The sequence below is a fragment of the Leopardus geoffroyi genome, chromosome B3 (genome assembly GCF_018350155.1).
Source record: "Leopardus geoffroyi isolate Oge1 chromosome B3, O.geoffroyi_Oge1_pat1.0, whole genome shotgun sequence".
NCBI lineage: Eukaryota > Metazoa > Chordata > Mammalia > Carnivora > Felidae > Leopardus > Leopardus geoffroyi.
Window position 1 is genome coordinate 43,265,858 of NC_059337.1, and position 26,951 is coordinate 43,292,808.

Sequence of the window (26,951 nt, forward strand, 5' to 3'; positions counted from 1 at the left end):
CGACCTCTGTGCTTCGATCCAAAATGTAACGTGAAGACAGAGTTTGGGATCCGGAGGAACCGTAGCTTTATTGCTTTGCCTGGCAAAGGACGCTTTAGCAGGCTAAAGCCTTCAAAACTGCCAGCCTGCCCTGAGGAAGGGACTGGCTCGGGGCATGGGTGGGTGAGGGTGGGAGGGGGTGGGAGGGTTATAGGGAATTAGAAGATCTAGCTGGTTCCCATAGGAATTATGTCAGCCTCATTGGTCCTGTGTTCAGGGTGGTACTGAGTTCCTAAAACGAAAGGCCAAGAAGGGAGGAGGGGAGGTTTGCAGAAGAGAGGAAAAAGGTTACTTAGTTTAAAACAGCGCTTTGCTGAAACATTAGTGAAGCCATTTTTATTTTTGCTCAACTTTATGCTGTTAAGTGGTTTCAGTGTGACTAGTTCCTCCTGTTAGGTCTAGCCCATACTATTAAATTTGCCAGTATGAAATCCCAAGAGATCTCTTCCCCTGCCAATGAAATCTAGAAAGCATGGGCCGAGATTGAGCTTCCATCAACTTGATTACCAGGAGCTAACCATGAGCGGAGACTCCTTGTCATCCTGCAGTGAACATACAGTGAAAAGGAGAAATGAATGTTGTTTTAAGCCACCGTAGTATAACCTAACTCATCCTGAATACGGGCTTTGTTCACATATCCTTGGGCAGCAATAAGCTCAGGAAGGCAGAGCCCTCCCCCAGCCTAAGGGTTGGATTGTGATTGGTCACAGCCCATCGTGGCAATCCCATTTCTCTTTGCCAGAGGAAAAAACCCCGATGGCTGGCCACATGATCACATTCCGACTGATGAAAATTAAGGGAGGTCTTGGATGGGAAACCCTTTGAAAAAAATTTTGTGGGGCCCCTGGGTGGCTCAGTGGTTGAGTATCCATCCGACTCTTGGTTTCGGCTCAGGTCATGATGTCACAGGCATGGGATCAAGCCCTGCATCATTTGCACCCCCCCCCCCCAAACAGCATGGAGGCTGCTTGGGATTCTCTCTCTCTCTCTCTCTCTCTCTCTCTCTCTCTTCTCTCTCTGCCTCTTCCCACTTTTGTGCTCGCATGCACACACACTCTCTCTGTCAAAATATAGAAACTTAAAAAAATTGAAAAAAAATAAAAAGATTTTTGTTCCTGATAAAAGGAGGGAAAAGAACAAAGAGAGGAATTATTTTCTTCTTGCTTTTGATTGTTTCGTGTGAGACCATGACACATGAAGAGGGAGGAAAGACAAAGTCTGTTTCACACAGAAAGAGTGGTAAACTTGTGGAATGCATTATTCCAGGGGGTGGCACAGGGTGTGCTCCAGGAAGTGGAGTTCCCATTTCCTGTGGCCACATTTAGGCCAATGATACTCCCACCTGTGTGTCTTATTGGCTGCTCAATCTCATGTCCAAAATCTGTTCCTCTTCTTGAGATCCCTGTCTCAGCTAAAGGAACCACAGTCCTTCCTGTTATCCAGATCAGAGACGTGGGAATTACCTTGCTTCTGCCTCTACCTTATCAAGTCCCTTATACTTCCCAAGTCCATCTATTCCTGTCCATTTCCATTGCTTCTGCAAAAGCTCAGGCCATCTCTGCAAAGGGCTGTTTACCTGAGTGGTTTGCTTAAAACCTAGCTCCCTTCCAGCATAGTTTCAAGTTGCAGCCAGAGGTATCTTTCTAAAACAAAGTGATCATGTAAGGCCCTTGCTTAAAACAACCTCAGTGATTTTCTGATGTCCCCTGGATAAAGCCCCCAAATCCTTGGCCAAGTTTTTTTTTTTTTTTTTTTTTTTTCAACGTTTATTTATTTTTGGAAGAGAGAGAGACAGAGCATGAACGGGGGAGGGGCAGAGAGAGAGGGAGACACAGAATCGGAAACAGGCTCCAGGCTCTGAGCCATCAGCCCAGAGCCCGACGCGGGGCTCGAACTCACAGACGGCGAGATCGTGACCTGGCTGAAGTCGGACGCTTAACCGACTGCGCCACCCAGGCGCCCCATCCTTGGCCAAGTTTTAAGACCTTTCATGGTCTAGCTCTGGCTATATGTATAGTCTCAATTTAGGCCACTCCCACTTGTTACCTTTGCTCCATTCTTTAAGTTTATTTATTTTGAGAGAGAGAGAGAGAGAGAGAGAGAATGCATGCATGCAAGCGGGGGAGGGGCAGAGAGAGAGAGAGAGAGAGAGAGAAAGAGAGAGAGAGAGAGAGAGAGAGAGAGAGAGAGAATCCCAGGTAGGCTCTATGCTCAGTACAGAGCCCTATTTGGGGCTCGATTTCATGAACCATAAGATCTTGACTTGAGCTGAAATCGGGAGTTGGTCGTTTAACCAACTGAGCCACTCAGGAGCCATATCTTTGCTCCATTTTTCACTACATTATCTACAGGTCACAGAATGCTGCATGGTCTCTTCCTTCCCTGCCTCCTATACATGCTGGCCTGTTTTCTTAGAACTACTCCTTCCCCTTCTCTTCCCAATCCCTTGCCCAGCTAACTGCCCATTTTCCTTAAGGACTTCCTTCCTTGTTATAGAAGTTATGTTCTTGTAGAAGCCTTGCTCGCTTCCTCTATGCTGGCTGAGCAGCCCTTCTCTGTGCAAATATCACACTCTATTGCTCTCACCATCTTAATCTTTTTTGTTACCATGGAGTTATAGTTTCCTATTAGTCCTCCATCTCTCCCACGAGACTGTAGCCCCTTGAGGGTGATGATTGCCCTTTCCATCTTTGGGAAAGTTGCTGACATGGATTAGGTTCTCCATGAAGGGATGTGCATGCAATCATTATATGCCTCTTTGCTAGACAGAACAGAGTCCATGCACGTGGGTTCTGAGAATACTCTTGTGCTGATGACCTGATGGATTGATAGCATGAGACAGGGATGATGGGGAGAAAGACAACTGGGGTTTGGTAGGCTCTGGGTCTGGAAGCGTAAACCAGGCAAATACCATGTGCATGATGAAGCCAGAAGTGCAAACAAGAACAGGGATAGAAGCTCAAAAGGCATGATCTGGGCCTAGGAAACTATCCAGCTGGATAGATCCTAGGCAAAAGCCCTAGGAGGAAAGAACACTCAGATTGAGGTAACAAAGGCCTAAAACAGGGGCTAAGGCTGTGTCTGAGCACAGAGCCAGGGGATGCTTGCTATCTTTAATACAGACAGAACTTAGCTGGCCTGAGGAAGATGCAAGGTGAAACAACAAAAGGAACCTGTGTTAAATTAGAGAATGCTGGCTCTGTAACCATTCATTTAGTAGTGAATACCCTGCCTATATAAAATATGTACCCTTCATGTTGCAGTAGATTAGACCTAGGGTTGTTAGCAGGCAGACAATAGGAGGCAGAGCTAGTTCAGAGTAAAGGAGGAGGAAAGCTGTGGTCCCAGCCTCAGCTGCCCTCTGGGAGGAGCAGCATTAAGAATCATCATTGGGTCCTTTGTGTGAGGATGTCCCTGGTTTCTGCTACAGATTCACAAGAATGGTTCCTGTTAGTGATGGATCCATGGAGACCCGCAGATCTGAGTCAAGAGTTAATAAATTAGGAGAAGTAAAACTGGACTTTATTGGAGGAAGAATTTATTTTTTTCAAAATTTATTTATTTATTTTGGGGGAGAGAGAGAGAACGTGAGCATGGGAGGGGCAGAGACAGAGAGGGAGAGAGAGAATCCCAAGCGGGCTCTGCACTGTCAGCACAGAGCCTGACGTGGGACTTGATCCCATGAACCGTGAGATCGTGACCTGAGCCAAAATCAAGAGTTGGACACTTAACTGACTGAGCTCCCCAGATGCCCCTGAAAGAATAATTTATTAAGTAGTGAGTATAGACCATGAAGCCAGAAAGGACACTTAGCCCAAGTCAAGGCTTCCTAAAAATCTCACTTTGACATTTTACATGAACATCTACCTGTCATCACGACTTAGAATGCCCGTGAGATAGTGCGGACTTGTTTACTGGTCTTTTCTAAGACTTAATGTGGCCCAGGAGTTTAGAATCCATGTCTTCCTGCTGGATTCAAGCAACTGATACTCAAGTGATGAGATAGTCTTGTAGGAATAATAACAGTAGAGAAACCTGTCTCTTCACTCCCCATTGCCTTAACGGGGCCACGGCAAGCTTCACGATCAAGTTTCCAATCTTCTCTATGTCTAGGCCTTTGCCTTCCCTGCCTCCAAAGGCCAGTCATACCAGGCTACCCTATGGTTCCATTACTTTATCTTATTTTCATTTTATGGAAAGAAACTTCTCTTGAGTGACCCTGCCCCACTCCCTCTCCCTTTGTTCCTGCTCTTTGGGCATTCACACCTAGCCCTGTTACTTCTTTTCAGTGATGATGAGTCATTGTTCACAGGGGCATGCAGATGAAGCAAAACACCGTGGTGGGTTTGCAGAGATGGAGTATATGCTTCACAAATGCTTTTTCCATGTACAGTCAAGCAAGTCAGACTTGTGAACACCACTGAATTTAGAATCAAACTTAACACTCTTTGAGTCTTTCTATCTCTAGGAGAATTTCTTTACAAATGTGTATCTAATAATTGCTTTTCCCTTGTTTCTGATTTTTAAAAGAGACCTAATATTTTGGCACGTAATACACGCAGCTCGTGTTATTTTCTGTTGTCCTTAAGAATAGCATGAAATCTATCCTACTCCATGAAGATTTCATAACAAGTGAAGGCACTTTATAACAAGTGAGGAAATGTTTACTGACCAGTCATTAACAGTGACATGATATGGGTTGAGAGCAGCCTGCCAGTGAAAACACAGGACTGTCACCCTCACTCCGCCAGGCCTTCACTGTGTGCCTACTGGGCCCAGCACTCCATTTGTAGAAGAGGGTATATTTTCTGGAGAAATGAGCAATATTCAAAATAAGGTCAAAGGGACTCAATCTGCAAAACAGAAGCTGCCATCTGATACATTACTCACATTAAAGGAGATCCAAGCGGGAATGTAAGGGCAGTGGCCAGGGAACGACCTCAGGTCAAGGGTGGAAGGGTTCTCTGAGCTAGATACAGTTTCTTTCATCATTGGGCTGCAAGGACTCTAGCCTTTGATACCAATAATTAAGGGACATGACCCCAATAATAATAATAATAGTAATAGTAATAATAATAAACAGCATAAATACTGTGTGCTGTTCTGTTCTAAGAAACTTACATATTTTTCTCCTATAATCCCTACAGTAACCCCATGAGGTAAGTATTAATATCATACCCATATTACAGGTGAAGGGAACTAAAGCACAGAGAAGTTGAGTGGCTTACCCATGTAGAAAGGAGCTGAGCTAGGATTTGGACCCGGGCAGTATGGCTGCAAAGCTTCCTCTGCACGATTGCCTCCCTACACAGGGGATGAGGTCAAATCTTTAAGTTTTGAGTTGGTGGTCCTTTTTCTGTTCCCATCCCAAGCAGTGCTTTGTTTTCAGTAATAAGCAATACTTATGTATTATGTATAATATGTAATACTTATGTTTAAGTAATACATAGTGACTCTCGATGAAAGCTGGATGACAGTTTGTATTGTTTACGCAGTCGCAGGTCTGGAGTTTGGGGGGACGTCCCTAGAAGATACATGGTAGACGTGGCAAATTGGCCTCAGAGTGAGCCAACTATAAGGGAACTGATTTTCTGAAGTCAGTAGAGTCCACCGGCCAAAACAAAAATTGGGATCTTAGGCAAGTGGTTTGACACTTAAACCCTTCCCCTTAGAACTTCTCTCCCACCTGGGCCTGTCCCGCTGGTGGCTCCTGGGGCTGTGTGTTTGGCGAAGCATATGTGTGAAAAGGCCAGTGTTTCCTTACATTTAACTCAGAGGGAAGTGAAAGGGAAAGATTGGAAATTGAAAAAAGCACGGTCCTCTTGTTGGGGCACATCAGCCAAAGGAGAGGCCAGAGTCCTGCTCACACCTGCCACCACACTGCCTCCCACAGCCTTCCCAAGCAAGCCCCCTCTGAGCCTTGGCATTACTGGTGGTGTCCTCTCCCTGCATTTCAGCCTGCCATGATCCCTCATGGTTCCAGGGTCCAGCTCAAGGCTGTGCTCTTCTGGGATGCTCCCCCCCCCCCCCCACTTCCCCATTCCTCCCCACTTGCCCTTCCTGGAGCCCCTTGACATGTAGTCAGAAGCACAGCGCTCCAGGAGGTAGTTTGCTCCCCCTGGTGGCTCATGTCTTCTGCTCTGTATCAGTATGCACATCTAAAAGATGGAAACTGACTTTGGCATGCTCTCCCAGCTTCTCCACTGTACTGGCCCACTGTCTACTGGTGAGTGTTTCTTTGCACCCACACATTTCAGCATGGGGTTTGTAATCTCTGGATTTGGAGTGTGTGTACGGGGAGGGGAGACAAAAGAGAAGCTTGAGAGGAAAAAAGGTGGCTTGCTTTGGGAGAAGAGAGATGCTTTCCTAATGAAAGATAAAATGGCCAAATGGGGGTAGGTTTGTGCCCCTGAGATAAGAGGAAAGGTCATTTATTTAAATGGTAAATGGCTAGAAATGCAGATCGGATTTATAAGGCGTCTACAAATCCATAAAAAAGCTTGCACACAGATGCATGCATAATAATCCCGAATTGGCTATGAAATTTATCTTCATGAGTAAAGAGAGGAGGGACTGTTGATCCTGTTATGATTTTTACCCCATCTTTCCGAAGAAGACAGGATTAATACCAAGAGAGATAAATCATGATGTGATTTTTGTATATATGCACAAAGCAAACACAATGAATATTTGATTTTCTTCAACTTCTGCAGGGCTAAATCAATTTGAAGAGATAATGGTAGAGGATTAAGTTATTGGAACGTGTGTAACTATAAAGTTTTGAATACAGTTAACTCACAAGTTATTACAATTTCAGTATAACATCTGTTATCGTTGAAATAGCAGATGTGTTGTGTATTGTGAAACTAAGGGAAAATTGGATAGGCATACGTTTTTCAAAAGAAGCCAGGCTCATATTAAATTATTTCTGAAATACAACACTGTGAAAATTATTGCAAAGGGCAGACTGACTGAAAGGGTGTCCTCAAAATGAGGCTATATCACGAATAATGCTATTAATAGAAAATCACCTTAAAATACAAGGCAAGTAAAATGTTCTGTGTCTTGCACTACAAAAGTAGAAAGAAGGGAAGTTATCATACTTAAGGACTTAGAAAAATTTAAAGCCACAGAATGGAAAATAACAATTCCTAAAGGTGGGCATGGTGTAAAGAATGATGATTTCCCAACTCTGCGGTCCATGCTCAGTGTCTTTGATTATACGCCTTTATTACAGTAACTACACTCCAAAGTCTTCATAGTCAGTGAATTATGTCCACCATCCTTTCAGCAATCCTATTTTCTGAATCCAGAGTTGGGACATGGGACATGTGCCTTAACGAGAACATGCGGGTGTGCAAGAATGGGGGAAGAGGATATTTGCCATTGAGGTTTCCTCATAAAATCCAGAATGTATGGTCACTTTCCTTACATTGCCCAGCAAAGTGCTGGTCTTAAAGCCGAGACTCAGAAACCATTTATTCATGGATCTGAATTGCAGCCTGCTCTTTGCCAAGTGCCGCCCTTGAGGCACCTCTGTGAGTTTTCTGATTATATTATCGTGATTGCATTATTAGTAGCATTCAGCTTATATTTTGTCTAGAGTCTCAAAATTTGTTGCTACATTTTAATTTTTTTTCTCCACCTGTCCACCATAGTGCTTTTCTGTTTTGAAAGGTTTGGGGGAAAATGAATCCCACTGTATTCGTATTTATCAAGTTTCATGGTCAGGAAAGAATATACCAGAAATGTGAGGTTGGAGGTAGGGGGAGATCTAATTAAGCTTGACTCGGTCTGGTTTTCAATTCTACTACCGTTGACAGCTCGCTCCTAGGAGAAAGAAGTCCCAGTTGGTCTCTACCACAAAAAGGTTTTTAATAAAATATTCAAGAGAGCTGAGGACCTTTAGAATGGGTAATTTTATTCAACATACACTATGATCTTCCTGCTGGTTGTGGGCTCTGGACCAATACCCAGGAGCTTCTCTTGGAGTGCATGGCTATTATGCATTATGTTAGAGTATTCTGTGAAAAGTCAATTTACTCAGAGTCAGATACACCATATTTTAACTTTGAGCCTAAAATTGTCTCTGGGGTTTAGTTTGCTGCCATGATTAAGTTCTTACTGTTCTGCAAATCCTAGATTTATTTTTAACTGCTTCAGTGCTACATTTTTTGAAAGGCTAATGAATGGTTAAAAAAGAAAGAGAAAGAAAAAAAAAAACACTCAGAAAAATCTAGGACTCAGGAAGAATGCTCTGATAAAGTGCAAACTTTCATTAAATAATGCCTGTAGTGAGTTTACCTGCCGTTGGCTTTGCCTCTGGTTTCGAGAGCCTGCCTAACCAGGCCTAGGACTTAATGAGGTGGCTCCCTTCAGTGTCTTAGACACTTAGCTCTCAAAAATCTCTATCTACAAACCAATTTTTCCCATCCATTACGAAACGAGCAGGAGAAATTGAATGCGTGGGTTGAAATCCCTGTTAATCAATTGGACTATTCCCCCTGGGTTGTAGTTGAAGAGCAGGTTTTCATTATCTCCAATAATTAGCATCATCTTTTTTGAAATTAGCTGAATGGACTGACACAGTAATCTGTGGTGGATATGTCATGTGTCTTTCCATTATTAACTTTTTTGGGAGGAGGGAAGAGGAAGTAGGGGAAGAAACCGACTATGGGAATTTTTTTCTTAGTGGCATTTAACGTGAGCATGTGGTGGGGAGTGGGGTCTATTTTAGATGATCTGAAAGCGTAACGAGCATGACTTTGGAGGTCTAATCAACGGCTTGAATCCTGTTCCTACAGTTTACTTGGTGAGTGAAATTGAGCAAGTTACTTACCTCTCTAAGACCATGTGTCTGCCTCTGTAAAATGGAGATAATAATAATGCCTTCCTAATAAGGTTATTGTAAAGATTAGATGAGAGAGTGCATGTAAAGCACTTAGGAAGTTACTGGCACTTAGTAAATACCCAATACATTGTAGCTACTATTATTGTAGCTTTATTACTTCAGGCAGCTGTCATATTAAGTAGAAATTCTTTTTTATTCATCATGTATTGAAAGGTTCACTTAAACACTATGCTCAAGACTCCTGATGAGACCCTGAGAGGCATGGAGAGATGAATCCATTGCTCTCCTAGGGGGATCAGAGGTGGTCAGAAATGATAATGGCAGAAGGCGGGAGGTGACAGGTGCCACAGAAGACGAACAGGGCAGTGTATGGTTCCATCAGGGGGAACAAGCCCCTAATGGAACAAGCCCCTTCCTTGAGTGGTTGATGACAGAGGAGTGTGAGACAGTCACAGAGTGATTCTGGCTGTGGTTCCTGGCGGCAGCGGCCTGAAGCCTAGCTTTCTTTTCTAGGGTGTTATGGATTGAGTGTTTATATTCTGACTGCTAAATTCATATGGTGAATCCCCAACACCCCATGTGACAATATTTGGAGGTGGGGTCTTTGGGAGGTGATGAAGTTTAGATGAAATCGTGAGAGTGAGGACACTCTGATGGCATTCGTGTCCTTATAAGAAGAGAAAGAGACAAGAAGAGGTCTCTCACTATCTTTCTCTGGCACATAAAGACACAGCAAGAAGGACACTGTCTGCAAGCCAGGATAGGGCCCTCATTAGGAACCACATCTGCTGGCCGCTCAGTCTTTCACTTTCCAGTCTCTAGAAACGTGAGAAACAAATGGCTGTTGTTCAAGCCACAAAGGCAGAGGGTTTCTGTGAACTTCCTGTTAACCTTTTAATAAGTCCCTTCTCTGATGTCATCAGCCAGAGTCCACTGCTGCTTGCCACCGAGAAGCTGACCAGTGTGCCCCTCGGTGGCTGGATCTGCATTCTGAGGGCGTGGCACAGCTTGGGTCTCTGGTCCTCTCTGCCTGCCTTCTTTTTCATCCTATTCCAAGAGGCTAATTCCTTCAGGGTTTCCCACTCTTCCAAAATGGGGAATCTGAATGGCTTAGTTAATGACCACTGGGCAGAGTGGGGCATCAGACCTCCTCATTGGATTGTAGTCAACTTGGAGATCGGGCCACCCTCAGCCTAATTAGGGACAAAGTCGTGCTGTGCACAAAGGGGGCATGTTCCCTGACAGGGCTAGTGAACATGGTAGGCACCATGATTGACTCTTCTAGTGCAGTTTTCATCATCTAACCTAAATCGAGGCACAAACTAGCAAGATACAGGGAGGAGGGAATCCAGGGCTGGGTGGCATAACTTGGAAGGGCTTATCAGAGAGAGATACCAACTCCACCAAACTCCCAGTTATAATGGCTCAGATGTGATGGATGGAAGTCTATTTCCCACTTATGTAAAGACCTACATGGGAGTTCCTAATTAGTGGGTCTCCCCCCACCCCCTAGGCAGGGATCAAGGATCAGGACCCTTCCATTATAGGGCTTTACTGTCTTCAGCATATGGCTTCCCAGGTCTCCATGCTTACTTGCATTGAACTAGAAGGAGGATTCCACATGCAGAGGTTTTTTTTTTGTTTTTTTTTTTTTTGTTTTTTTTTTTTTTTTTTTTAAGTTTATTTATTTATTTTGAGAGAGAGACAGAGACAGGGAGAGTGTAAGCAGGGGGAAGGCAAGGGGGACAGAGGATCTGAAATGGGCTCTGCACTGACAGCAGAGAGCTCGATGCGGGGCTCGAACCCACGAACTGCAAAACCACAACCTGAGCCAAAGTTAGACACCCAACCAACTGGAGCCACCCAGGTGCTCCCACATGTAGAGTTTTATAAGCCAGGCCCAGAATTGGCACCGATCTTTTCCATTCACATTCCATTGGCTACCATGAAGTCACGTGGCCACTTCTAAATGTAAGAGATGTAGGGAAATGTAGTCTAGCTGTGAGCCAGGGAAGAAGAAGCAATGGTTTGGCACATAGCTAGCTAACCTCCTGAGTCTCGAGCTGGGGCCTGAAGACTAAGAAGGATCTGAATGGATGGAGATGAGGGGATGATATCTCAGATAGCAGCAGGCCTGAGGCCTGGAGTATGGAGAGCAAGAAGAGAGAGCGGGCTGTGAGGAGCTCAGAATGGAAAATTAACCTCTTCTCACCAAAGTTCCTGGTCTGAGATTTTAGTATCTCAAATCAAGAAACAGTGCTGTGGTTGAAGATGCTAGCTTGGGACCCAGAACACCTGGTTCAAGTCTGAGCTCAGACACCTATCAGCTGTGGTATCTTGGATAACCTCTCTGTGCCTCATTTTCCTCATCTGTGAAATGAGGATAGAAGTACTGTCTACATCCTAGGCATGTTGTGAGGATTAAAAACAAATTAAAACCTATAAAAGGTACAGAAGAGTGTCTGGAATATAGTACAATTCAATAAATGTTACTACTTGCTTTTAAAACACTTTTTTTTTTAAGGTTTATTCATTTTTGAGAGAGTGAGAGAACGAGCGCAAGTGGGGAAGGGGCAGAGAGAGACAGAGACACAGAATCTGAAGCAGGCTCCAGGCTCTGAGCTGTCAGCACAGAGCCGGACTCAGGTCTCGAACCCATGAGCCATGAGATCATGACCTAAGCCAAAATCGGATGCTTAACCGACTGAGCCTCCTAGGTGCCCCAAAATGTTACTACTTTCACTCTTTCTCTGTATATGTATGCATTGTGTGTTTGTGTTTAAATTATAACACCACGAGGACTTAGCGAAATCAGGGGTAAGGGAGAGAGATGGGAAGGTGGGCAAGGGATTCGACTTTAGCTTTGTATTTTAGTCACCAACTAATAATGTCACAACACTCTTATTAATCTTATTAATCTTAGTACCTTAGACAGGCAGTGCTTTCTTCTGATTGCCTTTTCTGTCTCACCAATTATCAATTGGTTCTTTAGTGACATTTGGTTATACATTTTGTATTTTGTGTTATGACATAAATGTCTTCTCTCTCCCACCTTTTGTCTGAAATTTGGCTCGTTTGTACAAAAGATATAATGATGCTCATTAGTATTGGTAGCACCCAGCTGCTGCCGGCTTCCTTAGAGCAAAGCCCCACTCATGCAGGCCTTTATTTCAGTGGGGTGTGCTGCCCATTAATGCAAGGTCATTGCCAGTTCCTGCTCTGTTTTCCCCCTTCCTCTCTGTGCCCCTTCTGGCTTGCCTGTGCTATTGCCCAGTGAGCTGCTTTCCATGGTCAAAGACCACCTTTCACCCAGTCTCCTCACTCGGGCTGCAAGTTCTTGGGGTCCTATGGAAATATCCCCAAGCCAGCAGCTGCTCCCAGGGCGAGTCTGACAAGTCACACCACCAGCTGTCCGGAGGGGCGGAGCGGCAGCCTCGAATAAGGTGATGGGTAATGGGCGCTGACATTTGATGAACTACCTCTCCGCATTCTAGCTTCACAGAGAGGCCGGGTAGAGTGGGTTTGCCAAGTTCTCAAATAAGAAAACACTGTGTTTCCACTCGACTTCACATTCGGAAGTAAACTCGCTGGGCAACTTCTTATACGAGGCTCATGTAACTTTAATGCCTCGTCTTGGCATTGTTTACTTGCCTGGCCGGTACTGGCCCCTCTGCGTGGCCTCCTGGAGGACAGGATTTGTTCCATGCCTCGAGGGCATGCCGTCCCAGGTCAGCAGATGGCCTTCTGATTACTATTTCCAGCCTGTCTTACCTGACCATTCCCTCACTGTATGAACAGCTGTTTCCTTCACTTCAGTGCTGCCCAACCGGATTGGTGATTTTTCTTCTGCCCTTTTGTTTGCACCGAACATAAATCTTTCTCTTTTTCTGACCTGGCCTGCAGTTCCATCCACCTGTGCCTGCCTTGAGCAATATATAACTCTCTCCAGGTTCTGTTTCTTTTGCCCACTTGAGCCTATAAACCAAACTTTCTTCTTCCTTCTGCCCCCTCTCCTGGGCTGATTCAGCACTCCTTAGCACCTGGCTGCCAGTTAACACTTAACCACAGAAAATACATTATTTTATGGATCTGACCTGAACTGGAAACTTCTGACAGAATAAGATATGCAACAGAAATCTCAGTCCCATTGGCCTCCTTTCTCTCTTTTTCTGGAGTCTGAGGAGACACAAGTTACATCAGGTTAGCAGCGACTGTGCTAATTGAAAATGAGTTAATTAAATAACTTGGTATTTCAAGCTGTCAAAATACAGCCAGTCAATGGAATCAATCCAGTTAAATGTTTAACCATGGTCACAAAAATTGGACATGAAGTTAAGAAGAAAGGGAAAGGAACCTGTGTTCCTAAGAGGGCACTCTTCTGGTTTCTAGACTATGACTAGTCAAATGCTATTGATTTTTCTCATTGTTACAACTGTTTCAGGGTGTTTGGCTTTATAATTTTATTTCAGTTTTCTGGTTTAGAGAAAAATCCTGCAACACGTTTTCTTGTTGCCCTCTTTTTATTGAAGGTGTAAAATGCTCTCAAAACATTGTTTCTAACTTCTAGCTGAAAACCAAGAAAGTGAAGTATTCATGCAATAAAGTTGTAGCAACAGGCTGGTCAGAAAGAGGGGACTCAGCTGTGGTTATAGTAAGTTTGCAGTGAAATGAATGAGGCCCTCTGTTATATTAAGGCTAGAATCTACCAAACACATCCTCCATACACGTGACATAGGTGATAACTGGTTGAGAATGCTTTGCTACCTTTTCATTTATTCTGGATGTTAAGCATGTAGGTTTTAAAGATCAATCGTTTCCCACTAGCACACCCCCCACCCCATCATTTTTGCTTTGCAGTGGGCCAAGAATTGGTGTGTAATTAAAACCCAAGTGTCCAAATGAGAGTTTAATTGGTAAGGAGAGCATAAGGAATGCCTTCAAGTTGACTTAGGCTGAATTGACAGGGCAGCAATCACATCTGGGTGGAAAATTCTGACAGTCCATCCATTTGGGAGGTCTCTTTCACCTCACAGAATTGGCGTGTTGAATCCATTCTGCTTGAACTAACTGATCATCCCATTTCTTTGACAGAGCTGAATAACAGCTTATGGCATTTGTATGGTGGTTTTTATTTTTCAGTGTGTTTTCATGTGTGTTATCTCTCTTGATCCTCATATTAACCCTGTGAGATAGGTATGTCAGATATAACTTACCTATTTTATGTGTAGAAAGAGATTCAGAGTGGTTTACCTGGCTTGTGTGAGGTTATGAAACTAGTTAGTATTAGAACGAGATTTCTATGTTGGACATACTGATTCCTAGTCCAGTGAATTATTTTCATTTCACACATATTTTAAAAGGTATACTCTTTGAACTTAAAATTTTTTTTAATGTTTATTTATTTTTGAGACAGAGCATGGACGGGGGAGGGTCAGAGAGAGAGGGAGACACAGAATGGGAAACAGGCTCCAGGCTCCAAGCTGTCAGCACAGAGCCCAACGCAGGGCTTGAACTCACATGACCTGAGCCGAAGTCGGACGCTTAACCGACTGAGCCACCCAGGCGCCCCTACTCTTTGAACTTTCAGAAAACTAACACATAAGGACAGTGAACTTAAACCTATGTAGAACTCTTACCCCGACAGCAAAGCTCACGTAATGAGGTAACTTTGTGGTTTGAGTCTCTAGTGACAGACCTCTGGCCCTACTGGATCCTGAAGTGCGAGCTGTGTCACCAAATCAAGAGTACATTATGGTTTTGTACTGTGGTTTTGATTCTAAGACCAAGACACTGTTGATAAACAACATCTTTCTTAAACATTTATAATGCATATATGGTACTTACATTATTTGTCAAGTAAATAGAACATTCAGTTATTCAGAATAGCAAGTATTTTGTTGTTAGTGGGTAGGAGTATCAAACCTGACGGATGACAGGGACAGTTGAGCCATTTGGTTGGGTCTTTCTACTTTCAAGATAGGAAATGAAGACCAGAGAAGCAAAGTGACTCGATCAAGGTCTTGTGCTATTCAACTGCTCTCTCAGGTCACCTGCCTTTCACTGTGTTGCCTGTTTACCACAGTGTTATTTCGGTAGTGTGAACCTGACCACTCAACCTCATAGAGGTAGATAGAAGCCTCCCTGGGGAAACCTCGGGTCCCTCTCCCAGTGATTGTATGGACAAATAAAGTCACTATATAATTATAGTTAGTTTTAAAAGCATGGGGTTTAGAGAAACAATTATCAAAATATTTGAATTAATTACGGATGCAGCAATATTCTTCTGTATTGGAGCTTATTTAATATTGTGCTAACTCACTAGAAGTTAAGATCATAAGCTATTTTCTTTGCTGGTCAGGTTCCTGGAACAACACATTTCACATATTTAAAGTAATAATTACAAACATGTAGTGAGATCTTATCATATCCAAGTACTTTGATTATATTTTCCCATTTAATTCTCTCAAGTACCCTCTGAAGCTGATACTGTTCTTATCTCATCTGACAGAGCAGGAAGCTGAGGCTACCCCCTCTCTAAATGGTGTTTTGATTTAAATCAACACAGTCTGACTATACAACCTGCATTTTCAAACGTTGCTGTTCAACTAACTTAGTCATATATCAAAAAGAGTTTCATGAACTTCTCGTGACGTTTGATTTCTCTAATGACCATGAAATGGACTGCAAATTAAAATACCATACGTTGCTTAATATTTTCTGCTAAGAACTTCTGGATTTGGAAACCAGGTAATGCAAGGGGCAGATGCCCCCCTGAATGAGCTCAAGAGGGTTCTCCAAGGGCACTGACCACACACAAACATCTTGTAGAAGGATTCCTGGGTGTGAAACTTCTCTAGCAAGTTCTGTATCTCTAAGGAAATTTCTTGAGGCACCTGGGTGGCTCAGTTGATTAAATATCTGACTCGTGATTTTGGCTCAGGTCATGATCCCAGGATCATGGGACTGAGCCCTGCATCGGGCTCATCTGGAGCCTGCTTAAGATTCTTTCTCTTCCTCTGCCTCTCCCCCCAGCCTCTGGCTTGTGCGCTCTCTAAATTAAAAAATATTAAAAAATAAAATAAAGAGAAATTTCTAAGCACACATAAGGAGTTGTCCGTTTAAGAACCTCTTTTATAATCTGGACACTTGTTTTAGAAGGTAATGAAGACATACACTTAAAAAGATAACAGTATGGAAATAGGTTTTTATGCCCATTTTCTGTTTTCATTTGTTTATAAATTAGGAGTAGGGCAATAGAGTTACATCTTTTTTCCTGTTTTATTCATTGTCTAGATGTCATCACCCAGATTTTACCTCTGATCGCTGAGGATTCAGTGTGAACCATCACAGCACAGGCAGGCTGCCCATCTCAGGTGAGAGTACTTGGAATAATTAGCTTTTGATTTTGCAACCACACCAATTTAATAAGGAAGAACCCACAGAGAGCTTAATCAGCCTCACAATGTCTCTTTTACAACTCCATTTTCCCTTGACTTACCACCAGCTCTTTCAATAAACATGAGCTTGTGAAAGAGAAAGCTACATAAAATTTTATACTTCTCATATTCTGTTTTCCTTTTTAAGTTGCAGACTCAAGCCTGATTGTACTGCACTCCAACCAAAAGACCCCCTCAGGCAAGAAACACATTTATGGAAAGCTATTTATAAGGTTTAAATTATCCATATTAACATTCTTAAGATTCACCAGTGTGGTTTCTAGATGCCAGGTCCAATCCACAGTGACGCTTCAGTGTTGGGTTGTATAGTTGACTGCATAGACTCTCTCCGGAGGAAAATGCGGAGTGAAACCACGGGGCTGGAAGACCCCCAGAGGAGTTAACTAATCTATCCCCCTGCCTCTGGCAGGACCAAAAGCAAAACCCATTTAGGTACCAGTACACGACTATATGCTTGTTTTGCTTGCGAAACCTGACTGGCTCCATCTGTTTCCATTTTTTAAGTGAAAGCTGTAGGCAAAGTATGAGAGAGAAATTTACTTAGTATATATAGACACACATGTATACAGCCCACCCTTGATCATTAAGTATTTATGAGACTTCTCCTAATATTAAAACGACAGCATTAGACCCAGAGAGTTAACCTCGTGTAGGTAAAAACACAGTGTACGTTCACGAGGAGCTTACAATTTGGTTACGAAGACATGACATACATTAGGAACGTTCACATTTCAATTCTGGACAGCACTGGCTTGTGTTGACATAAGGATTAGAGACCTCATGTGTACTAGTACTGACAGTTCTAATCCCATTCACTTGGATTTCTAGGTCTTGTATACTTTCATGTCCTGGAATTCATTCACAGCATTTTGAAATTACAAAAACTTGATTTTATGGAGGTTAGAGACATCCAATTTTTCTATCTTGAATTCTTTCCCAGAAATGTGTCTGCTCTCTCTATCCCCACCTCACTGCTAGAAATCACCAGTTGAACTGATGTAAGATGCCCAGGAAGGCAGGACCCAGGTCTCCATATAAGGTTTTAGTTCATGGTGTTCCCTTGGGCTAAAGGAAAATTTTTTAATTGGGTAGAAATGGTTAATGGTCCCTCACTCCTGTCTCTCCTCAGGTAGGGTCAGCAGACTCCTACTTGGGTCAGAAAAAATGGAATTAGATGGAAAGCTAAGTAGAAAAGTAACCCTTCATTAATTCATACACTCATTCGATGGGCTATGATGGACTAGACTGTGGGGCTACAAGGATGGATGGCACTTAGCTCTTGTTTGTGAAGAGCTCACCCCTGACACTGTGGCAGAGGGCAATTATAGAGACAGGGACGAGGTGTACTGTGGGAGCCAGGAGGGAAAATGATTATATCAGCAGGATATCTGCAGAAGGTTTCCTAGATGTTGTCACATTTAAACTGGACTTTGAAGGAGAGGAGATTTCATCAGAGGGAGAAGGTGCAAGAGTCATTCTAGACAGAAGGCACACTGTGTGTAAGGTAGTGGGTCTGGAGCAGGGTGCGGTCAGAGAAAGTCAAGCAGAAGAGGACCCATGGAAAGAGGGTGAACTTGGAAGAGCAGTTTGGCGGCCACATTAGAAAAGTCCTTTTAGAAAGCTTGGTTTGGGGATTTGGATCTGACCCAGAGAGAAGGAGGGTGACAAGGAATGGGAGTCAAATTAAGCTCTTAAACAGGAAAGAACATGTCTAGAATGAACATGTTCATGCTTTGGGAAGATACCTCCAGCAGCTAGTGTGTGGAGGAAATACTGAGGTGAGGAAAGCCCAGAACAGGGAGACTGGCTTGGAGGCCATCACAGTCGTCCAGTGAGAGGTGAGGGTTGAGCCACACTGGAGGGGGAATGGCCTCAGGAGATGGTTGGCCTCCTGAGAGATGACAGGATTTAGAGACTGGATCTTGTGGGTAGCAAAGAGAGAGAGAGCTGGGGAAGTGCTCTGTTTCTCACCAGATATAGGGAGATAAACGTATTGTGAGAAGAGGAGCAAGTCTGGAAAGGATGGATGTAGAGCCAAGGAGTTTTTGAAATGAGTTTAGTGGTAGATGAGTTGTATTCATGGGATTAGTAGTGGTGATATTCAATTCGGCTGAAAATATAAGATTATAGGGCTGGGGAGGGACACCTAAGTGGGACAAGACAATTAAGCTCTCTGTGGATGACTGAATGGGGGTTGCAGTTTGGGGAAATTCTGTTGCTGGGGGAGTCTCCCTGTGTACATCCCCAGAGATAGTTGTTTGATCATTAGTCTCAGCCTCACTGTAGTTAGCATGGGTCGACACTTCTCCAGTTTTGTTTTGTTTTGTTTTGTTTTGTTTTGTTTTGTTTTGTTTTACCAAGATGCCCCTCTGTTACAGGGAAGACTTGGGTCTAGGGGGCAAGGAGAAGTTTTCTTTCAAGTGCCTGTTTTATCTGAAGAATATATTTAATGCCTGAGCCCTGTTACATAAAATATCCAAGTTTACTTTGATATAAATTATGTTTTAAATTATTTACCAGTTACATTATGCATGTTAACTACCCCCACCTGAATCTATGCATATCCAGGGAGATGCACCATGGTTATCCTATCCTTGGGCCCCTTGGCCTGTGACCACCCATGCGTCTTGGTTTGTGAAGCACAGATCTAATCAAGATCTGACCATTACAGTGGTGAGCTCTTCTCCTGTTAGGAAAGAGCCTTCTAATTCCCACATGCTTGAGTGTCAGGTTGCAGTTTCCCAGAATTCCCAAGCCATACCCTCAGGCAGGGTGTGAGCAAATACTGATACTGTAACAAGAAAAAACTCAGAGCTGGTTCTTTTTTTCTTTTCCTTTTTTTCAAAAAAGCCCCACTGGATTATGTATTTGACTTTTTTAACTACAAAAATTAAGACACAGATAAAAAAATGGAATAATATACAAGTGCATGAAATATCAACTATGTGTCTACCTTCCTCCTCCTACCTTCTCTCTCCCTCTACCCTGCTCCTCAGGGGTGACCTATCTGAATAACTGGGTGTCTTATAATGACTTGCTACTCAGAGTAGGGTCAAATGACCTGCAGCATCAGCCTCAGCTGGGAGCATGTGAGAAATGCAGAGTCTAGGCCCTACCTCAGCCTACTGAATCAGACTCTGCATTTAAAAAAAAAAAAATGCTTGTTTATTTTAAGAGAGGCAGAGGGAGCACTAGAGGGGGAGGGGCAGAGAGAGAGAATGGGAGAGGGAGAATCCCAAGCAGGCTTCACGCTGTCAGTGTGGGGCCTCTTGTGGGGCTCAATCCCACAAACCGTGAGATCATGACCTGGCAGAAATCAAGAGTCAGATGCTTAATTGACTAAGCCACCCAGGCACCCCCAGAATCTGCATTTTAAGAAGATCCCGAGGTGATTCCTATGCACATTCAAGTTTGGGGAGTGAACTTTTTGTGGAACAAGGAGAAGAAAAAGTTTCTTTCCTCTCTCTACATGTAGGGAGGTCTAGTTTTTGGATCCCCAAATCTTGCTGTCCTTGAAGCAGGGGGGTCAAACTGCAGCTGATTCTAGAGCATTATCTCCATTCCACAAGGGATCAGTCCCCGCCCCCCCCCCTTGGGCTAGGGGGCACCAGTCAATCTGGCTATTTGCAGACCCCATCCATCCTTGGGCTCTCCCTGCCCTCAGATTTGTAGGAAAACAAAACAAACAAAACAACAGACGGAATAGTTCCCAAGTTCTGCTTTCTGATGAGCTCCTCAGCTGTTCACCCTCATTTGGACAGAATTTAGCTCTCCCAGTGTTATGCAGAAGCCAGTAGGGAAGGAGGAAGACCAGCTTTTTTGTGAGAAATCACCCAGAGTCCCTGTGTGCCATGGCCACTGCTGAGGAGTGTGTGGCAGGGTTGCAGGCAGAGGTGTTTCTTCAGGGCCTAGAGTGAAGAGAGAAAAGCAGACACTTCATAGGGAAGACTCCCAAATTCACTATAGAATTTTATATACTGGAGGGAACTGAGTTTGTGTCCTGTTGGCATGGATCCGGGGCACCTGGGTTATAAAGCTTCTAGTCAGCCCTTCAGGTCTCCAACACAGTGCACTTGATTGTGCTGGTTGCGTTGGTTGTGGACCTTGGGATCAGGCACAACAGTCTGCCCTTCTCCTTTGTGTGGCACTGGCTACCATGGAAGCAGTGTGCTAGGCAATCTAAAACAGTTGCATAGGGCTAAGCCGTGGTGAGGACCACTGCACCTGGTTCCTCTGCACATGCAGAAGGTCTCATTGAAGAGATCTGGCAGTAGTGAAACATATGTGAAATTACTAAGAGGATTATGGAAATCAGACACATGAACTTATTTATTCATTCAACACATAAGTTGAGCATGGAACAAACCAGTGTTTTTCATTGTTTTAAATCCTATACTTTACTTTGATATGCATAAAATTCCCTTCCTTCACTGCCGGGCTTATGACATGTTCCTTGTTACCTCCTCCACACCTCCACCATCTACATCAAAAATCAATGTCTTCTGTGTATCCTCACCATTGAAGACAATTTTTTTGGACTTCATTTCTGTGCTATGACAATGATGGTTGTGTTTTCATTTTTCAATTATAAAAGCATAATATTGAGTATATTTTCTCAAATACATATTGTCTCTGCATCCCACATAGGAGGTTTGATCCAGGCCTTTAAAGAGTCTCTGTTCTTGGAGAGAATCACTATGGTAGGAATTTATTACAGGTGAATTTCTGGAAATAATTGTCTTATAAAGATCATGCCAGAGATCTCAGAAAAACAAAAAGGCAGCTTCTTCTAACTGATAAAGAAGGTAAGATGAAGGATAGGGCAGACAGTAAAGTTTTGGGTTGTAATTCTTTTTTTCTCAAATACACTTTCTTCCAACACTTGCCTGTATCAAATAGGACTCTGGGAAGGCATTTTGGCTCATTCTGAGTTAGAATTTCAGCCATGCTTGCCAATGTCTGGAATTTTTTTTTAATATGAAATTTATTGTCAAATTGGTTTCCATACAACACCCACTGCTCATCCCAACAGGTGCCCTCTTCAATGCCCATCACCCACTTTCCCCTCCCTCCCACCCCTATCAACCCTCAGTTTTTTCTCAATTTTTAAGAGTCTCTCATGGTTTGCCTCCTTCCCTCTCTGTAACTTTTTTTCCCCCCCTCCCCTCCCCCATGGTCTTCTGTTAAGTTTCTCAGGATCCACCTAAGAGTGAAAACATATGGTATCTGTCTTTCTCTGTATGACTTATTTCTCTTAGCATAACCCTCTCTGGTTCCATCCACGTTGCTACAAAAGGCCATATTTCATTCTTTCTCATTGCCACATAGTATTCCATTGTGTATATAAACCACAACTTCTTTATCCATTCATCAGTTGATGGACATTTAGGCTCTTCCCATAATTTGGCTATTGTTGAAAGTGCTGCTATAAACATTGGGGTACAAGTGCCCCTATGCATCAGCACTCCTGCATCCCTTGGGTAAATTCCCAGCAGTGCTATTTCTGGGTCATAGGGTAGATCTATTTTTAATTTTTTGAGGAACCTCCACACTGTTTTCCAGAGCAGCTGCACCAGTTTGCATTCCCACCAACAGTGCAAGAGGGTTCCTGTTTCTCCACATCCTCGCCAGCATCTAGTCTCCTGATGTGTTCATTTTGGCCACTCTGACTGGTGTGAGGTGGTATCTGAGTGTGGTTTTGATTTGTATTTCCCTGATGAGGAGCGACATTGAGCATCTTTTCATGTGCCTGTTGGCCATCTGCATGTCTTCTTTAGAGAAGTGTCTATTCATGTTTTCTGCCCATTTCTTCACTGGGTTATTTGTTTTTCGGGTGTGGAGTTTGGTGAGTTCTTTATAGATTTTGGATACTAGCCCTTTGTCTGATACGTCATTTGAAATATCTTTTCCCATTCTTTTGGTTGCCTTTTAGTTTTGTTGATTGTTTCCTTTGCAGTGCAGAAGATTTTTATCTTCATGAAGTCCCAATAGTTCATTTTGATAAAAAATTTTTTAATGTTTTATTTATTTTTGAGACAGAGAGAGACAGAGCATGAGAAGGGGAGGGGCAGAGAGAGAGGGAGACATAGAATCGGAAACAGGCTCCAGGCTCCGAGCTGTCAGCACAGAGCCCGACACAGGGCTCTAACTCACGAGTTGTGAGATCATGACCTGAGCCGAAGTCGGACGCTCAACCGACTGAGCCACCCAGGCGCCCCAAATAGTTCATTTTTAAATAAGGAACAACTTTCTTTTTCCCATTGGAAGTTAGTTTTTAAAGCCCTAGGTCATCTCTCTCAGATAATGAAATTCCTACTGAAGTATGAATCAATTATTGAGATCTTTCCTTAAAATAAATATTGAGATGGGAGGAAGGAAAGAACACGAGAGTTTTTGTATTTGAAAAAAGATGGTGGACGGGGCGCCTGGGTGGCGCAGTCGGTTAAGCGTCCGACCTCAGCCAGGTCACGATCTCGCGGTCCGTGAGTTCGAGCCCTGCGTCGGGCTCTGGGCTGAGGGCTCAGAGCCTGGAGCCTGCTTCCGATTCTGTGTCTCCCTCTCTCTCTGACCCTCCCCCGTTCATGCTCTGTCTCTCTCTGTCTCAAAAATAAATAAAAACATTAAAAAAAAAAATTAAAAAAAAAAGAAAAAAAAAAAAGAAAAAAGATGGTGGAAAGTTAATGGAAAGAGGAGACACAGGATTTGGAAGACAGATGTGGTTAGTCTAACCATTATTCCGTGGGAGTTTTAGTGTTTGGATATCCTCTGGCGTCTCCTTTCCATGCATAGATGGTGACGAGCCAACGTGATGTTTCAACTCATTTGACACACAGTAGATGCTTGATAAATGTTGAATGAATAAATAAGTCCTTAAAAATACTACTTGATATCTTCTCTAACTCTTGCTCCCTGTCACAAGGGAAGTAAAACCCAGTGACCAGTTGGCTTGTAACAACACAGGTACTTCAGGTGAGATGCAGAGTTTATCTGGGTATCTTCATCTTAAGAGAACTTTACAGAAAACATAATTTTCATGAAATATCTGTTAGACACATAGAACAAATGTCAGAAGTCAGATTTTAGCTTTGCTGCTGGTACTCTTGTGAAATTCTCCAAGTCTCAGTGTTTCATCTGTAAAACTGTAGTAATGAATTTTTCATAGAGTTGTCATGACGATTAAATGAGATGTGTAGGGTATGAGGCACAGGGACTGCCACTGTGTAGATGTTAAAAGATATACCATTAGCCCAAAGTTTTTCATGATAGGTGTACAGTCAAAATGGGATCTGAGTTCTTGCTAGTTTAAATTCCTTTGGAGTAATGATTGTTAGGCCTTTAGATTCTTTGACAAGTGTTACATTTCAGAACCACGGAGTGGTCCTTTATGGAAACATTGCCTAAGTCTCGGGCAGGGGCACTATTGGTTTTTGACAAGCCTGCTCAGGAATGTGACCCAAATCAGAGGTATAACTCAGAGGCATTGGAACCTCTTCATTTGAGGAAGATTAAGGTAGATGTTAGATTAATGTTTTCAGAAGCCTTGTGCTCTTTTAGGACTTGACCTTGTAGTCTTAAAGCTAAATATTCAGATATCCATGACCGGGGTCATGAGCTTATTAGAAGCAAGGGATTGTGACTTTTTCTTGGTAGCTGCACAGCTTCTAGCCTTGGCATTTCTAGTAGCTGGTAGATACTTGTTCAGTGAATGAATGAATGCCCAAATAAAGGCTAACCAGAGAAATAAGCTAGGAAGATTGAGATTGCAGATAAGGAACCAATACAGAGAGAGGGAGGCTGGTGATGGATGGGGATAAGATTGGTGGGTTAAATATAAGAGGCAATGCAAAAGGTAGGCCAGAGAAAAGTTCATACCCAGGCTGTTTCCCATGGATGTTTTTGTGTTGGTGGTGCTCTAAACTTATGTTCTCTAGGGCAACTGTAGGTTTTCTTGGAGGGCTTCCCCACAGTCAGGTTGGGCATGTGTATCCTGCATCCCTAAGGGGAGTTGACTTGAGGAAGGGCTCAGTGTGGGTCATCTGTGGTGCCAGGGTTTCTTAGTCTGACCTGCATAACTGCCTGCTTTCTGTTTGAGTAGGGGCGGAAAGCCTTAGATGACTGGGATCGCTTGTGTGTGAGTCACCTTTGGGCTATAGTCAGCTGTTTCTATGTATGGTAGGCTGGAACTGTGACAAAACATTTGTTGATGATGTCTTTAGTAGTGTTTTTTTTGTTTTGTTTTGTTTTTAAACACCTTTCTCCTCTTCATGTAAGATTCACTTATTGGCATTGGAAACAAACATTCATCCTCTGGTCTAACAGGTCCAGAAGAGAGGTAAGCCCAGACTATGTAGCATTTGTTTGTTTTTCCTTAGAGACTATTGATTATGGAGAATACAACCCTCGTATATTCATCAAATGACTTCAACAAATCTTATTTCTTATATACTGCCTCCCCTTACTCCTGGAAATAAATCCAGACAAAGTATCAATTCATAACCTAGGAGTTCAAAGCTGTCACCATCCCCACGGCCACCACCATCATATCATCCTTACAGTCACACTCACAGCTTCCTTTTGAGAATCTCGTAAAAGCTGTAGCCCTTCTTCACCAGAAAAAAAGCACCCACATACTTGTACTCCAAATCCTGCGTACTATTTAAGGGGATTCACAAAATTGCTGAAACCCTGACAAATACTCTTCATTAAGAAGCCCTGCTTTGAGGGAGTGCCTGGGTGGCTCGGTAAGTTATGCGCCCCGAATCTTGAATTCAGCTCAGGTCACGATCTCACCGTTTGTGAATTCAAGCCCTGCATCAGGCTCTCCTCTGACAGTGTAAAGCCTGTTTAGGATTCTCTCTCTCCCTCTTTTTTTCTGCCCCTCCTCCACTCACACTGTCTCTCTCTCTCTCTCAAAATAAGTTAAAAAACTTAAAAAAAACCCTCTGCTTTGGGGGTGCCTGGGTAGAACCGTGAGTTGAGCGTCCTACTCTTGATTTTGGCTCAGGTCATGATTTCATGGTTCATGGGATCGAGCCCCGAGTTGGGCTCTGCAATGTCATTGCAGAGCCTGCTTGGGATTCTCCCTCTGCCTCTCTCTCTGCCCCTCCCCCACTCGTTTGCACGTGCGCTCACTCTCTCTCAAAAAAAAAAAGCATTAAAAAAAAAAAGAAACTCTGCTTTGGACTGATGTCATCCTCTGTGGTATTTATTCTTGGATCTCCATCAGGCAAGGAGACTGTTGATTAACATAGGAGCATCGTGCTATTCAGCTACAGAGTGGGGAAGCTAGGTCCTTGCTAGGATGACTTGAAGTCTGCCCTGATTCATGACTTCACCTCTGGGGTGTCACTTACATTAATATGAAGCAAAAATTATTATTTTTAATGAAGGTGGAACCTTTAAAAGTAATACTTATGAATATGTAATAAAAAGTTAGTCTGGGTTTATTGAGTAACAGATACTTCCAGTGAATATTAATGAGGTAATATGAGACCAACAGAGATAGTGGGTTATAATATCAAAGCACTGAAACTGAAGAAGATAAATTTTAACAAAATTATTAAAATAATTGATGCTAGTATAATTTTTATATGTTCCAAATTTTTAAGGGGCACAAAATTGCTTTGGAATTCAAGGTCAGCAGATTATGTGTTTAAATGCCAGCTCAGCTACAACTATGCCATTACTAACTTTCACTAAGTATTGAAAAATCTATGTGAGGTGTATTTCGATTTCCCAATTTTGCTCTTTTTAAGGGAGAAAAGTTAAAAGGCGAATCCATCACCAGGCTGGTATTTAAGCTCGTAATCAAGATGACCAGCATAACATTTAAGATACAAGCTGCTGAAAATAATTGATTATCTCATGTACAGTCGATCTCATTAACATATGGCAAAGATTACAGCATAAATATGAGAGTCAGCATAAAATCCACTTGCTTGAAAGTACTAAAAATTATGTTATTAGGTAACCAAACAGATGTCATCTTAATAAAGCCTGGGAATGATTTCCTTATGTTCTTGCCAACTACCTTTCTCTTGCTTTCTTCTCCAATTAATTCTTTTGTGGTGGTCACTCCTCCTCAATACCTAAGTGTTCTAAGTTGACCATTTAGAAAGGTAGAGGTGCCCATTGCTTGTGTAACTACCACTTACTAAATGATTATCTCCTAGGTGGGTTTATCAGAGGGATCAGAGCTCCGTTTTGGAAAGTTTTATAATTTTCTACCGCCTCTGCCATGTTCAGGCTAGTTTATTTCACAGGATTGAGAATAAGCATGCGAACTTCTGACTGACTGCTGTGGGGTGTGTGTGTGTGTGTGTGTGTGTGTGTGCATGTGTGCTCGCAAATGCTCCCATTTTTTCTCTCCACCACAGGGGTTTAGACTTGCATTGAGAAACTGATGTATATCCAACATTCCTAGATATTTGTAGTAGAAGGATTTTCAGGTTATCATTAGTCTATCTTCTTTCCAGAGCTACAAATTTGACCTAGTTTCCTTCTATCTCTGTTTGGCTGTGTCTAGTGCTGACTCTATCCTCAGGTTCCACATCATAGTTTCTAGAAGGATATAGACTTCTTCATCGTGGTACCAAATGACATCA